The following is a 13822-nucleotide window of genomic DNA, read 5'->3' as shown; positions in this document are numbered from 1 at the left end:
TTAGCTGGACAACATTCCTTCTTGCCTGTTGTTGGAGCCTCAACCAGAACCACTATACCAGGGTAATATGATTGTCAATGCTGATGTTAAGTTGTGATTTTAGTTTAAGGTTTGTAAATATATTATCTTACTCTCTGTATGGTTCATGCAGAATGCCAATTATCTTTAGCTTCATTGTGGATTGACAAATCTGTGGGCATTTTTGGTTTTGAAGGGCTGTTGCCAGTGTTTCTGAAAAGCCAGCAGGCACACAGCTGACAATTTTCTATTCTGGCTCAGTAAATGTTTATCATGATGTTCCTGCAGACAAGGTATGCCCAAATAAGGTTACATGAACTTTGCAATATGTAAATTCAAATTGAGATACCATTTTTTTTAGATGGTTGATTCAAACATCTCAAATGATTTTAATTAAGATTGGTTCAAAAAAGGCAAGGTTACCAGGGTTTATAGGACTACTCTTTATTTCTCTGTCCAATGCTTTGCTCTAGCTTGGAGGAACGTCTGAAGATTTCATATGCATCCTCCTCTTTAGACCTGAGATGAGCATACGTTCATGTTGATATTTGCAATGCTGTGTATACTTATAAATACAAAGGCTTGATGGACGAATCACCCTAGTAGAATTTATCTCCCAGTTTACCTGAATCTAGTGAGCATTTCTGTTGTTGAAAAGTTTCCCTTTCAATTTATAACTGGTTTTTACCTGATTGTTCTACTCATCATTTCTGCAGATGTATGGAATGACTGAGATGAGTGGTTCAGTCATAAAGAGCGAAGGAAACGACATCAAGCATTACGGTTCAGTAGGCATACTAGTCCCTAATGTGGAGGCTAAGGTAGTTGATATTGTAATGGGGAAGCCCTTGCCTCCCAACAGAAGAGGCGAATTATGCTGCCGAGGCCCTATGGTCATGAAAGGTAAAAACACATTAGGATATAATGTAAAATATGTATGAGATTATATGAATTTTATTAGCATCCTTCAAGATTTTTATGAGCAGAAAACAGTTACACCATCTGTAAAATTAAATCCACTACTAAGCTATGATTTTACTCTGAATTGACATATAACTTACCTATTTTCCTTTGTAAAGCCCACATTAGATCCTTTAGGGATCTCCTAGGAAAGTAGCGCCTTCATTTGTTCTGGATAGAGTAGAAGGATAATTTCATGCTAGCCATCACCGTTTTTCCACCAGAGTTTCATTTCTGAACTGTCAAAATTTGATCTGAACAGCTTCTGAATCTCTACAGAATACTACAAGAACAAAGAAGCTACATCATCGGCTATAGATTCAGAAGGTTGGTTGCACTCTGGAGATATTTGTCGTGTCAATGAAGAAGGGCAAGTATATATTGTAGACAGACTAAAAGAGCTTCTGCTGTGCAATCCACAGATTGAAGACTCTGCAGTAATACCGTGAGATTTCCCAGCTCTCCATTTCATTTTTTGGGCAAGTGAATTGAATAACAGAAGCTCAGGCAGAATATTATTTTGTCTGGAGAGGGGATTCTGATTCAGCTATTAGCAAAAATGTGAATCAATTGACTAAAAGGAGAATATAAATCATTATTTTGCATCGCTCTATATTGTTCTTATACTCCATGCATCTACCTTGAATTGATCTTCAGTTACTCCTGCAAGGACAAAAACACAAGCATGGAGTTACATTCAAGACTCATGGAATTTCTGTTCTATAATGCATTGTCATGCCTATAACATCAACAGATGCAATTCATTTCTGTTCTATAATGCATTGTCATGCCTATAACATCAACAAATGCAATTCAACTCCACAGTTAAAGATTGTTGCATAACAATGTAATCTCAAAACAGGGTGTGAAGAGCTTTTGGTTATTTGTTATCTACCATGCAAACTTCCCATATTCATAAACTATTCATGTTCTGTAAGTGTAATGTACAATCTTTTATCCTAAATTAAAAAAATTCAGGTAATAACCCCATTCAAATTTGAACTTCTTTTCTATTCTGCTTCTCTTAGTATTCTATGCTAATTTCAGTCATTTGTTGGAAAAATCACTGCTTTGAATGTGGTGGTCAAGGATCTACATGTAAACACACAAGCTATTAAGATCAAATACCTGGGGACTGAGTTTTCAAAATAAAAACTAATACAAACAAAATCACTTTCAAATGTTAAAAGAACAGGGAACTTGGAAACTGATATTGATAACAGGAATGCAATTTTACCTTTACCCATTGCAGCAGTGGCAGAGATCCCACCCTGCACAGTCTTGAGAAGAGTATCATAGTAATTAGCACCAGACCACTTCTGGTGGGCGAGAGTGTCAACCCCATTAGCCCTTTCTTGTCTTTGAATCTGCTGGACGTAAGCCAGCATGCCCTTCTTGGCATAGTCCCTTGCAAAGGTGTCGATGACTAATGCATCGGCATGGAATCCAGCCAGAGTGATGAACTGCCAGCAAAAGCCCAACTGTGCTATCTGAGGAATGAAGTTCATCATCTGTTCATCGCTCATGCGAGAAGCATCCCAATTGAAAGAAGGTGACAGATTGTAGGCCAACATCAGGTCTGGATGCTTTGATTTCACCCCTTGTGCAAACTCCTTACATTCTACCATGTCGGGGCTTGATGTCTCCATCCAAATTAGGTCTGCATGGGGGCCAAAAGCCCAACCCCTGAGAATAGCAGCCTTGGTGGAACCTTGGAACCTATAAAACCCTTCTCTGGTTCTAGGAAGATCCCAATCCCAAAACACATCAGAAACCCCCAATTTCTCGGCCAGTTCCCGGGCTTCAAAGTGGGGGAGCTGATCAATCTTGTTGAACCAGAGATTGATCCTATTAGCCTTCTCTTGCTGTGGGATAGCCAGGCTCCTAATAGCATCCCCTACAACGTCAGAAAACAACCTCAAATTGGCCATACCCATCCATTTATCCTCTACATCTTGCAACTCTGTGCCAGTTTTGCCATTAGCCATGGCTTCTGCCAGCACAGTAGCCAAAGGCCTTCCCTTAAGCTTGGGGTTGGTGACCCCAAGAATAAAAGGATGGTCTCTCCCATCAATATTGGTCTGAATCAAAGTTGCTGCTACTGCATCCGTTCTAGCTATGAGAACAGTCTCTACTCCCATGATATCAAATTGCAACCGGGCAGCCACAAGCCTATTGATATGCTCTGCAGTAGAAACCAAGACTTTGCCAGCCATGTGACCACACTTTTTTGTCACAGAGGCCTGATCCTCAATGTGCACCCCTGCTGCACCCCTTTCTACAAAGAGCTTACAGAGCTTAACTGTTGCAGTTGTCCCACCAAAACCAGTGTCTCCATCTGCGATGATGGGCCTGAGGTAGTCAATCTTCTCTGCTCATACTCATTCTGGCCTCCCTCTGTTTTCTATCATGATATTGCTGGGCAAAGAAGAGGTGCTCCACTTTGTTAGGGACAGTGTCATAGGGATAGTCCGCAAGATCAGGGCCTGGTTCATTTGTGGACGTGTGAGTGGAAGAACACTGCCACCCAGAGACATAGATTGTATCCAAGTACTTGGCCATCATGGCAACCTGCACTGGATCCAGAGCCCCAAATGTCCGAGAAGCTGTTTTATTCGCCTGGTGGGTTTTGAGTGTCCTCCATAGCTTTTTGGCCAGCTCATTTGACGCATAGCTCTGGCGCATGGTGCCTCTCAGACGAACTACATCCTTTGCAGTGTATGGCCTCTGTGTCAGGCGAAATCGCTCTGAGTTCCACCATGTTTGGACCTCTGCTACTTCTGCCTCAATTTTTGCTTCCTCGTCCATCATCTGCAGCACACTCATTCCACAATCTATATAAGTTTTACACTCTAACAGTGCAATGACGCAGTTTAGGCTTAGCTTCATGTTTCAAATCAAATTTAGCCCCAAAATGGCTGAGATTTTACTCTGGAAGAACATGGTTATTAGATATAATCTATGCTATAATGAGCAATGTTTTCAACCAAAATTCAGAAAAAGTTTTCAACAAAAAATCAGAGTTGGCCATGTAAAGACTTCTTGTAAAGAGCAAACTGAAACCAATTTTTTTATATTTCATATTGTTGTCTATAGTTTCACCTTTTCAATTCAAAATTCATTTTTGGTCATCTAAATAAGTCTTAATAAATAGCAAACCAAGACCAGTTTTATCTATTTCATAATGTTTTGCCTATACTTTCAATTTTACTGTTGAAAACTCATACACATTCTTCAAATTGCTCTCCTGACATAGATATAAACAAACTTCTGCCATCTTTATCAGAATCCGACCTTGACCAGAAACTCACAATCGATATACGAACTGCATGGAGGCTTTCACTGCATAAAGGATTTCAGATAAGTATTACCATTGATTAGAAGATACTATCGAATACATCAGGTGGATTTTGAATTAATGAATGGTTTCTAGGATAGCTAGCACTGGGAGCCAATGCATGTGATTTGTATTCTAAGATACTGATAAACTGTCCAGATAATCGTAATGACACCTAACGGTGGCAGAGACTGAGATAAAATCACAATGACAAGGTATGCCCAAATAAGGAATGCTAACTAGAATCCTTTGGAGTAAACAAGCTAAACTGCTGCGACTACTATTCGAACTGGCTTAGACCTTAAATATTAACTTCATACCTGGTTTTATTCATCTTGTTCCTGAATAAGATGTTATCTTCAATTTTCCCACTTTGAATCCATGGAGACTGTGGAACATAAGCTATGGTACCACTGACCTTCACAGTGCCTGCCCTGTTCAACCCTTCTCAGCTCTTGGAGCCTACGTAGATATATGGTTTCCCAAGCTGCTGGGCTCCAAAATACCATTGTCTCTAGGCCAATGACTCAATCATCTTTGCACTAAAGAAAACAGAGGCCAATACATAGCCTTCATAGGAAAAATGCTCTGTTCCTCCCAAGTACTCTATGAACAAGTTTATCAGATATGGACCTATATATGTTGCACAGCGAAATTGTTGATGGCACTTCCATGGAATCAACAGACATCAGGGTATAGAGTCTTCGGCAGAATCTTTCGTTTGCAATGTTGAAAACAGAAGAGATTTTCGTTCTTTGTGGCTATCAGTGGACAGCCAGATGGATTTTTGTTTTCGTTTCTGTTGTATTCAGATTTAGGCAAGGCAAACAGAAAATTTCTGCGAGACCATATTGAACTAAACCCATTGAATACACCAATCTCTACAGGTATGACAACCGTGTTGTGTGGAGTCCAGCTGGCAATTTGTTTGGTAAGAAGTTACATGTTGAAAGCTGTTGCACAAGCATTGTGTCTTTTCCAGCTTTACATTGTTTTTGCACATGCAGTTAAATTGATTTGTGTTACTTTTATTATCCCTTGATGTCAACAGGGGTTGCCTATTCAAAGCACATAGTGCATACTTACACCTATAATGGTGGTGGAGATGTACGACAGCACTTGGAGGTATTTGATCAATAATTTTACTTTTCTTTCCCAGAGTAATAGCATACGCATACTTAACATACGAGCTATACAGGTATGATAAAGACTAGGTTTCTGACAGTTTGTATCCCTAAGTTCAGCTGATGTACTCTGCCTTCGTTTTGTAATCTTGGCTCTTGTCTTCACAGACTCAAAGGGGCACCTAATTTCGCATTTACTACTACCGCCACATCCATCATTCCATATGCCATTTGCTCCCCATGTCAGATCGATCACCTAATTGCACCGATCGCTCACTTAACGTAAGGTCTTCGTTTTATGCCCATCATTAAATACTGGCCTGCTCCAATCTGATCTTCAAGATTTCTACACCTAGATATTGACATAGATTTCCTATCGGACCCAATCTACCACCAAGATTTCCCGACATCAGATACATCACCTAATTTCGCATTTACTTCTGCCGCCACATACATCATTCCATATGCCATTTGCTCCCCATGTCATATCGACCACTTAATTGCACTGATTGCTCACTTAACGTAAGCTTTTCGTTTTATGCCGACCATTAAATTCTGCCCTGCTCCATCCGAGCCTCAAGTATTTTAGCTCCATTCACACTTAAAACCACCTTACAAACATGTTGAACTTTTGTATAAATTGGCCTCTTCTGTACCTGGATATTCACATACACCTCCCCGCTTCACATAACATGGAATCCATTAGCATAAGCCAACTTACTGAACTCACAGCATTGTTTCTCTTAGCACTTATTCTCATGACTCTTCTGATTATTGACATCGTAAAAGTCGAAAGACAAAGAAAAAAGAAACCAAAAAAACAATAACATCTCTTTTGCATCATCTTACGCATTGTCTTATTTCCCCGCTTCCTTCTTTGTTACAGGTGTACGACGGACGCTTCAAATATGCATTCGGGTCCGCCATCGTGCTGCAACTCGCATTTTTATGCTTCTATCGTCTCTGCTCGACTGCGGCACTAATGTCCTAATTTATAGCATTCGTGCTTGTCTTGTATTCTTCACATGTCTTATTTTCCCGCTTCCTTATCTGTTACAGGTGTACGACGGATGCTTCAAATATGCATTTGGGTCCGCCATGGTGCTACAACTCGCATTTTTTATGCTTCTATCGTCTCTGCTCGACTACGGCACTAATGTCCTAATTGTTAGCATTCGTGCTTGTCTTGTATTCTCATGTCACTATTTCTATTGCAGTTGTGTCATTTTGGGCTAGCAACATAAACTGGTGTATCTTGAATCGTGTTTATGTATTACTGAAACTTGTTCATGTGACTATATATATTGCAATTGTGTGATTTATGTATTACTGAAACTGGTGAACTAGTCTACTCTCTCTTTCTGAGAACTACTTCAAATCTGCGGGGAGTAACTTACTCCACTATATCTCCTGCTATAGCATGAAGAGTTTCTTACTGGGGAGAAATCTTGTAAATAGTGAAATTAGTTTCCTGTAGCTGTCCAGGGTAATGAATTGTCTTATTATGATTTCTAATTGTCAAATGTTAGCAAGTTTAAATTAAATTGAAACGAGCCTATTTGCAGGAATACATTTCTTCTGCCTTGCAAACATGCCTTTTTATCCTCAGATTGTCTTTTCTTTCCTGTTTAAAACTTCTGGTATACAGAAGCTGCATTTTGCTCTTACCTCTTGCTAGCACTTCTTAAAGAAGCCTAAAGAAATGTTAGGCTTGAGATTTGTTCTGGATGCCAAGCTGTTTATTTGCGTTCAAACATCAACTCTGAATCTCCTGATCTAGTTCGGAAACTGTCGGCATATAGTGCTGCTATACGAATTCAAAGGCGGCTAGATAGAACTATGTGCAGGGACTAGTTGCTTCGCAGCCATCCTTGTTCCACTACTGGCGTGATGGAAACCTGTCGCTTTGCCATCCTTTCTCCATAAATAAACTAAATGTCCCTACCCCACATCGGGAATTCTTGTATAGTAATGGTGGTTAGAATTCTACTATAGGTAAATATTATTTCCTTTTAGATAAACTATATCCGTATTATATTTAATTAATTTTTCTTATTGATTTCTTTTACGAGCACCACTGTTTGAGCATTTTTTTTTTGAGGTAAGTCTATCTAGCCTCATGCAGAAACAATGAAATTCGCATAGTTTTATGATTTAAAAAGAGTTGTTTCTATACTTTTGGGGCTTATTTTGTGATAAGCATTCGAAAGTCAGTCATTTCAAAGAGAGAAAAAACAATATGGTAGCCTTTTCTATAGTTTTAAACCACTCATTGTCAATTTTTTCATTTGCATGCATCTAAGACCTCTTCCCACTCAGTTCTTCAATGGTGCTGCTTCCATCTGTGACTTGAATTTCATGGGATTTTGTTTTTTACAATCTTCCTTTGTTTCGTTGACCATCCGATCAGATCTATGCACTCCATATCGATGGTGGTGTGACTATCCATCTTTGCACAACGTACGAGGAAAATACTACATCTGCTAATTCGGATTGGGTAATGAATGAATCAAACCCTCACCGTCTTATGGAAGAGGAGAGGCCGTAGTTGTATTTACGGTTGTATACTCTTTTCGTGAGGGAAAACAATTCATTTCCTACCTTAAAATCCATTCGAACCCTTAATGAATGGCTCTTTGGCTAATTGAGCACTTAGTCTTGAATCCGTCACCTTTACTAAAGACCCTTCCTTCTCGGCAAGTTTAGCATTGGTTAGTAGCAGTAACCAATTAAATATTGACACAAGTGGAAACTACCCTTTTTCTATCAATCAATAAATGGCTTGATATAGATGGATTGATAGTTAGATTCCATTTAAGGAACTCTACTTCCCTTTAATGCTACAAATTCACCATACATATACAACCTCGTATGTAGTTTGTTAACAGAGGCGCACCTTAATTTGGATGGGTAACCAAATCCTAATTTTGACACCATACGGTCCATCCAGAAGACATGTTCTATTGGTGTGGCGTTTAAGGGTTTCCTTTAACATACTCTTGCCATGCCATAGACCCAAACCATTAGTTTTAAATGCTTTAACATGTGATATGTAGTGCACTATTATTATTAACTATGTTAATAATTGGATTCATCCTTAAAAAATCCTAATTTCCTTTGGTGGCAAGAAACCAAGATAATATGCACATGCTTTAAATTTTAAATTTTAACTTTTATCCTTTTGGCATGCAACAAGAACTGTGCATATGTGCAAGAACATTTTTAATATTTAGTTTTAAATCCTAAATAATCCAGATTTAATGCTTATACCTGGACCCTTTTGTAGACTTTGTAGGAGGGAGGCCAACTTAGGGCTTAATTTTTTTTCCATACCCTATGGAGGCGTATTGGCCCATAGGCCACAAGGTTTGAACTTGATGCTCCGATACCATTTGTAACGTACCCCTTTGGCCTATCCCAGAATAATAGCTTATTAGGCTCCCAATTTTGTAAATTTTTCTTTTTTTATAAAGCTAAGATCTAACTATTGTCTTACATAATATTTTTATCGTGGCAGGAACAAGTATTATTCCTGTTACTATACTCATTTCTTAACAGTTTATACAATCTCATAATATCGCATCATTCTTTTATGCTTTATTGGATCCGTAATGGAACCCCTTAGATTCATATAAATAACTTATATATAGCAGAATCGTTATTGAGTGTGAAGGAATAATCATGGCATGCAACCTATGTAATCTTCTGGTTAATCCACACCAGCATTAATGGAGTATTATCTTACATTTACTATGGCCATCATTGACCATGCATCATTAATATAATTAAGCATCATCAAGGTGATCTGACCAACCCTTGGTTCAACATGCATAACTAACTAATTAAACTACCCTTATCAAAAGTAATTCCTCAATTAGAAACATGATCCTCTAAGTGTCCCACATGCACGAGAGTTACCACTTGATGTTAAATGTAACAACTATCTTAACACTATTATATTAACATTTCATAATAATGACTTCAAGGAGACATTACGGTAATCATTGACATCACACATTATAGTTATCATTTTCCAACTCCTTAAGTATGGTTAAAGGAATACTGACATGCACCTCATGTCCATAATAGTTGCAGTCATTACATAAGAAAACATTAAGATTGGTAATCTATTTATGAATATTTGTCACATGAAAATTCTACCATGAATGGGTCCTAGGACTATTATCCACTGAACATGCTTCTATAATTAACTTTACACTTGAATGCAACATGCATAAGAAATCCATCATTCCCATAGTAGAGATAAATTTAACCATCCTTATATCTTTGCTAAATGATTTTAATCTCATAACAAGTAAGGAAACACATACCATACAAGTGAATCTCATCAGATTAGAGGGAAACATCATTAAATTTGTTAATACATAAGCATATACTATTCATCAAGCATTCTCATGGAGAAGAAATTTAAGAACTCTTCTCATAAAAAACTGGAATAATAACAGAGAGAGAGAGAGTAAGAATCATCATACACACATTCCATGCATCTGACACCAAATAAACCTCACTTGGAGGGAGGAGCACCACCACCCAGCCATGAATCACCTATGATTCCCCTCGAATCGAAGATCTTGCCAAGGATCAATTGTCCTCAATTGACCAATGCACTGGGTATTTAATACACTCTTTCATGATTTAGTAACCATTAGCGGTGTCCCACCTTATGTATTTTTCCATTTTCCTCGGTCTTTTCTAGAAAAGCTCATCTTTATCTCCCATGAGGCTTTTCCTCTTGAAATCTTACCTTTATCAACCGCAAAGCTTTTATGTCCGATGGATATTTATCTCCCATCCATCCAATTGATATATAATCCATCCAACCTTATATAGAATCACATCAAGAAGCTTTATCATGAAATATTCATATCTATCCCAATCCTCATGGGATTTGACAAGCATCTCCTCTCTCTTGATGCTCCGCCCTCCAAGTGATCTATTTTATTAATTTATTTAACAACACATTTTCTTTTCATATTACATATCACCTAGCTTTCCTTAGCTTAGGCTTAGGATAGTTTAACCCACAAGGAGGGTATCACACCTAGCTTTAAAACTCATCTTAGGTTTACAACATTTAGCACACAACGAAGGATATCACACCTAGATTTTCCTTAGATTAAGTTTACAATAATTTAGCACAAAACGAGGGGTGTTACAGTTGAGCATTAATTTTTTGATTACAAGAGATTGAGAGCAAGGAAATCATGTTTTATGTGAGAGATCTAATTACTCTGACAACGACTCAAATTTCGGGGGGTTGGTTTTGTATGACGAAGTTGGGCATTGAATGAAGGAAGTCGCAGATTGACTAAGTTTTTTGTGTTTAAATTGAATCCATCTACACTCTTTTGGACTTGGATTTGTTGTAGAATGTCGGGGTAGGCGTTGAATTTTTGCTAGAGTCTAGTAGTGGAGAGAGGATCATCTGGCGACACCTTGGAGTGAATAGTGGTGCTCATCCCAAATTTGTGAGAAGGAATCCTTTACAATTGAAGGAGGAGGCTACAGAGTGGATTTGATAGACATAACTTGCTGAATTTTCTAAGTCTACTAGTTAGAAACCCTCCACTCACTTTACTGATTTATTCCTACCTACTTGTTCAGTTACTTAACAAGTTATTTACAATGTAAATACTGAAAATAAACACTTGTGCATTCTCCACATATTACATACCATTAAATGAAGGAAACAGATACAAGCACACAAAATGACACCATTATTTTTGGGCTAATGACGCTGGAAAAACCCAATGTCGAAAAATCGATGCAGCTATCTGAGGGTTTTCTTATTAAGAAATTTCATAGTACAATATAGGTGCCAAATCTAGCTTACACAATAGAGAATGCCCTTGGTAGTAGTACCTCTCAGTCTGAGACAACTATCTCGGTTGAAACCCCAGATAAACCCTCTAGTACCTCCTCAACTCCAATCTACCCCATAAACTCGAATGTCAACCTCTCTAGACTGCATCAACCTCTCTATACCCAGTGATGGCTCTGCATCACCCTGAATAGGCTTGTGTTAGCCTCAGGAGGCCTTGTGTCAAACTTTTGGTGCTCTCCATGAGCTACGTTGGCCTTTCTGAAGCACTGGGCAGCTCCTGGATGCCTCTCCATGGCCTTGTGTGAGCCCTGGCTGCTACTTCATCACTCTCTCTAGCTCCTACGTTGATCTCCTAACATTGTCTCTACCTCTTCATCTCTCTGTACTCACTGCCCCTCAGCTGCAACTCTGATCACTGATTCTATCTCTCTTAGCAAAGCCCACTCTAAAGAATATAATAACTGATCATCTGGTGTTCTCTCCAAATGACCCTCAAGCCTCCTCTTATAATTTTCTCGTTGACATATCAACAATCGAGATTATGTCCCTAATCAATGGATAAGATTAGATTTGTATTGATCCACGTTTTTTTGACCATTCTAACACAATTTTATATTAATCCACATTAATATTTTAATTTCCCTAAGTTTTGACTTAGGGACTCCATTAAAAATATTAATTATTTTAATATTTCTCAAACTATTTATAATCTACCCAAACCCTTTCTAGGTATTGGATATCTCATGTGCCCCAACCTCTCCACCAAATTTCGTGGCTAGAGGACGTCCGATGCTACCCCAAATTAACACTCCCTCTTAGCGAGGATTCTGCTCTAGCAATACTCCTCACTGAGTATCACTGTGATCATCCGGCATCGGTCCCTGTGGTGATGTTCATCCTGCTACCCAACATCCTATACTGCTACCCATGGTTCTGCCACTGCCACTACTATGACTGTACAACAGGTCCCTCTGCATCCATGTTGCTGCCTATGGCTCTGCCACTGCCACTACCACTACTGCATCCGCATTGCATCTCCTCTCATCATGCTACATCGTGTGCCCACTGCTGCACTACAAGTTAGTTACTGAGTAGTAAGTAATTGATTTTGAAACTTTGACCTCTTTGTTGTGCTAGAGACCCTACTGATGCTAAAGCTCCCTCTACCACTAACAAGTGCTCCCTCTCTAACCTCTATGTTGTTGCAACAATTCCCTGCATCTCGCACTGTTGCACACCTCTACATGCCATCCTACACTGGTGCAACACTCCCATGCCTCTCACACTGCTGCAGCCTACTAGCCTCGCGCTATCTTAGGAATCCTGCACTATAGCTCTCTCTATTGCTCCATTTGCATCCATATCTACCCACATCAACCAGACCTGCTACTCCTCTTCAGGCTCCCATAGCAAGGTCTAATCCAAGAGTCTAGGTACCTCGAGGATCCTTCCCCTCATCGACTATAGTTCCCCTTACTATAGCTTGATGTCTCCCCACTTCCGCTCAAGTGGTGTGTGTGCACTCATGGCACGGTCATCGTATATCTCCACTTCTTTCGTTGCCCTTGCTAGCACTACCTTAGTCTCCAAATACTCTCCCTTACTCTTCCTCCTTGGACACTGGGTCGTATAATGACCCAACTCCTCATAGTGGAAGCACTTCATCTTGGAGAGATCCTTCTTCTTCCGTTTTTCTTACTTTCCCTCATATGCTAGGGAAACATCTTCCTCCTCCAACTTTTTGACTTAGATACCCTTACTATTGCTTCACACCTTTGTCTGTCATTTGATTTCTTCTTGGCGAAGAGCCACCCACATCTCCTCCCAAGGTGGAAGGGTCTCTCTGCCCAGCATGCTCTGGACAAATACCTCCCAGTCTTCTGAGGCTGCATTCAGGGCTGTTCTCACCATCAATTCCTAATCTGGTGTGGCCCATATGGAAGGCAACTGGTCTCGAATCTCATTTAGTCCACCAAGGAATGTGTCGATTGGCTCTCCCTTCTTCATTTGATATGACCTCATCTGATTTTCTAGTAACATTCTTCTCTGCACAGAAGTATGTTGTTACAATTTCATTAGGGCATCCCACATCTCATTTGTTGTTTCCTTCTTGGATATGTATGGTACTACATAGTCCTTGACCCCCTCAAGGATGATGGTCTTGGCCCTCACCATTGCCTCCCTGTACTTGTCATTATCAATTGGGTCAACTGGGATAGCTATTGTCCTCAAGGTGAAGTGCTCGACATGATTTCTCTCAAGTACGAATAAGATTCCGGCCTTCCAAACTTCAAAGTTTGAGGCTCCATTGAGTCTGTCCTGGTCTCTTACTCTGTGTAGTGCCATGCTACTCTTCTACTTCCCTCTTGGATGTTCTCGATGTGACTCCCTCTAAGTCTCGATTTCCCTCCTGGAAATCCCTTGGTTGATGTCGAGATGCCCCCTACTTTGATCATCTGTGCAACCACACCAGTGATCCAAATATCTTGGCTAGAAACCCTCAGTAGCATCTCCCTCCTCCTTGGCCTTGCCCTTCCA

The 13822-nt window shown here is 39.6% G+C and overlaps 1 pseudogene across 1 annotated transcript; it reads right to left on the bottom strand.

Annotated features, from left to right (window-relative positions):
• Nucleotides 1-1588: 1588 nt before the first annotated feature.
• LOC149217291 (isocitrate lyase pseudogene) lies at nucleotides 1589-3819 on the bottom strand (annotated as a pseudogene). Its single transcript, XR_016250141.1, has 2 exons — nucleotides 2216-3819; nucleotides 1589-1641 (listed from the first exon to the last, which is right to left on the bottom strand). The product of XR_016250141.1 is annotated as an isocitrate lyase pseudogene (transcript).
• Between the last annotated feature and the right edge of the window lie 10003 nt (nucleotides 3820-13822).

This window comes from Pinus tabuliformis, chromosome 1_1 (assembly GCF_031772625.1).
Source record: "Pinus tabuliformis cultivar Carrire ecotype Pingquan chromosome 1_1, CPIR1, whole genome shotgun sequence".
Taxonomy (NCBI): domain Eukaryota; kingdom Viridiplantae; phylum Streptophyta; class Pinopsida; order Pinales; family Pinaceae; genus Pinus; species Pinus tabuliformis.
Note: the sequence above shows the minus strand (reverse complement) of the source record. Positions and strands in the feature narration are given on the sequence as shown.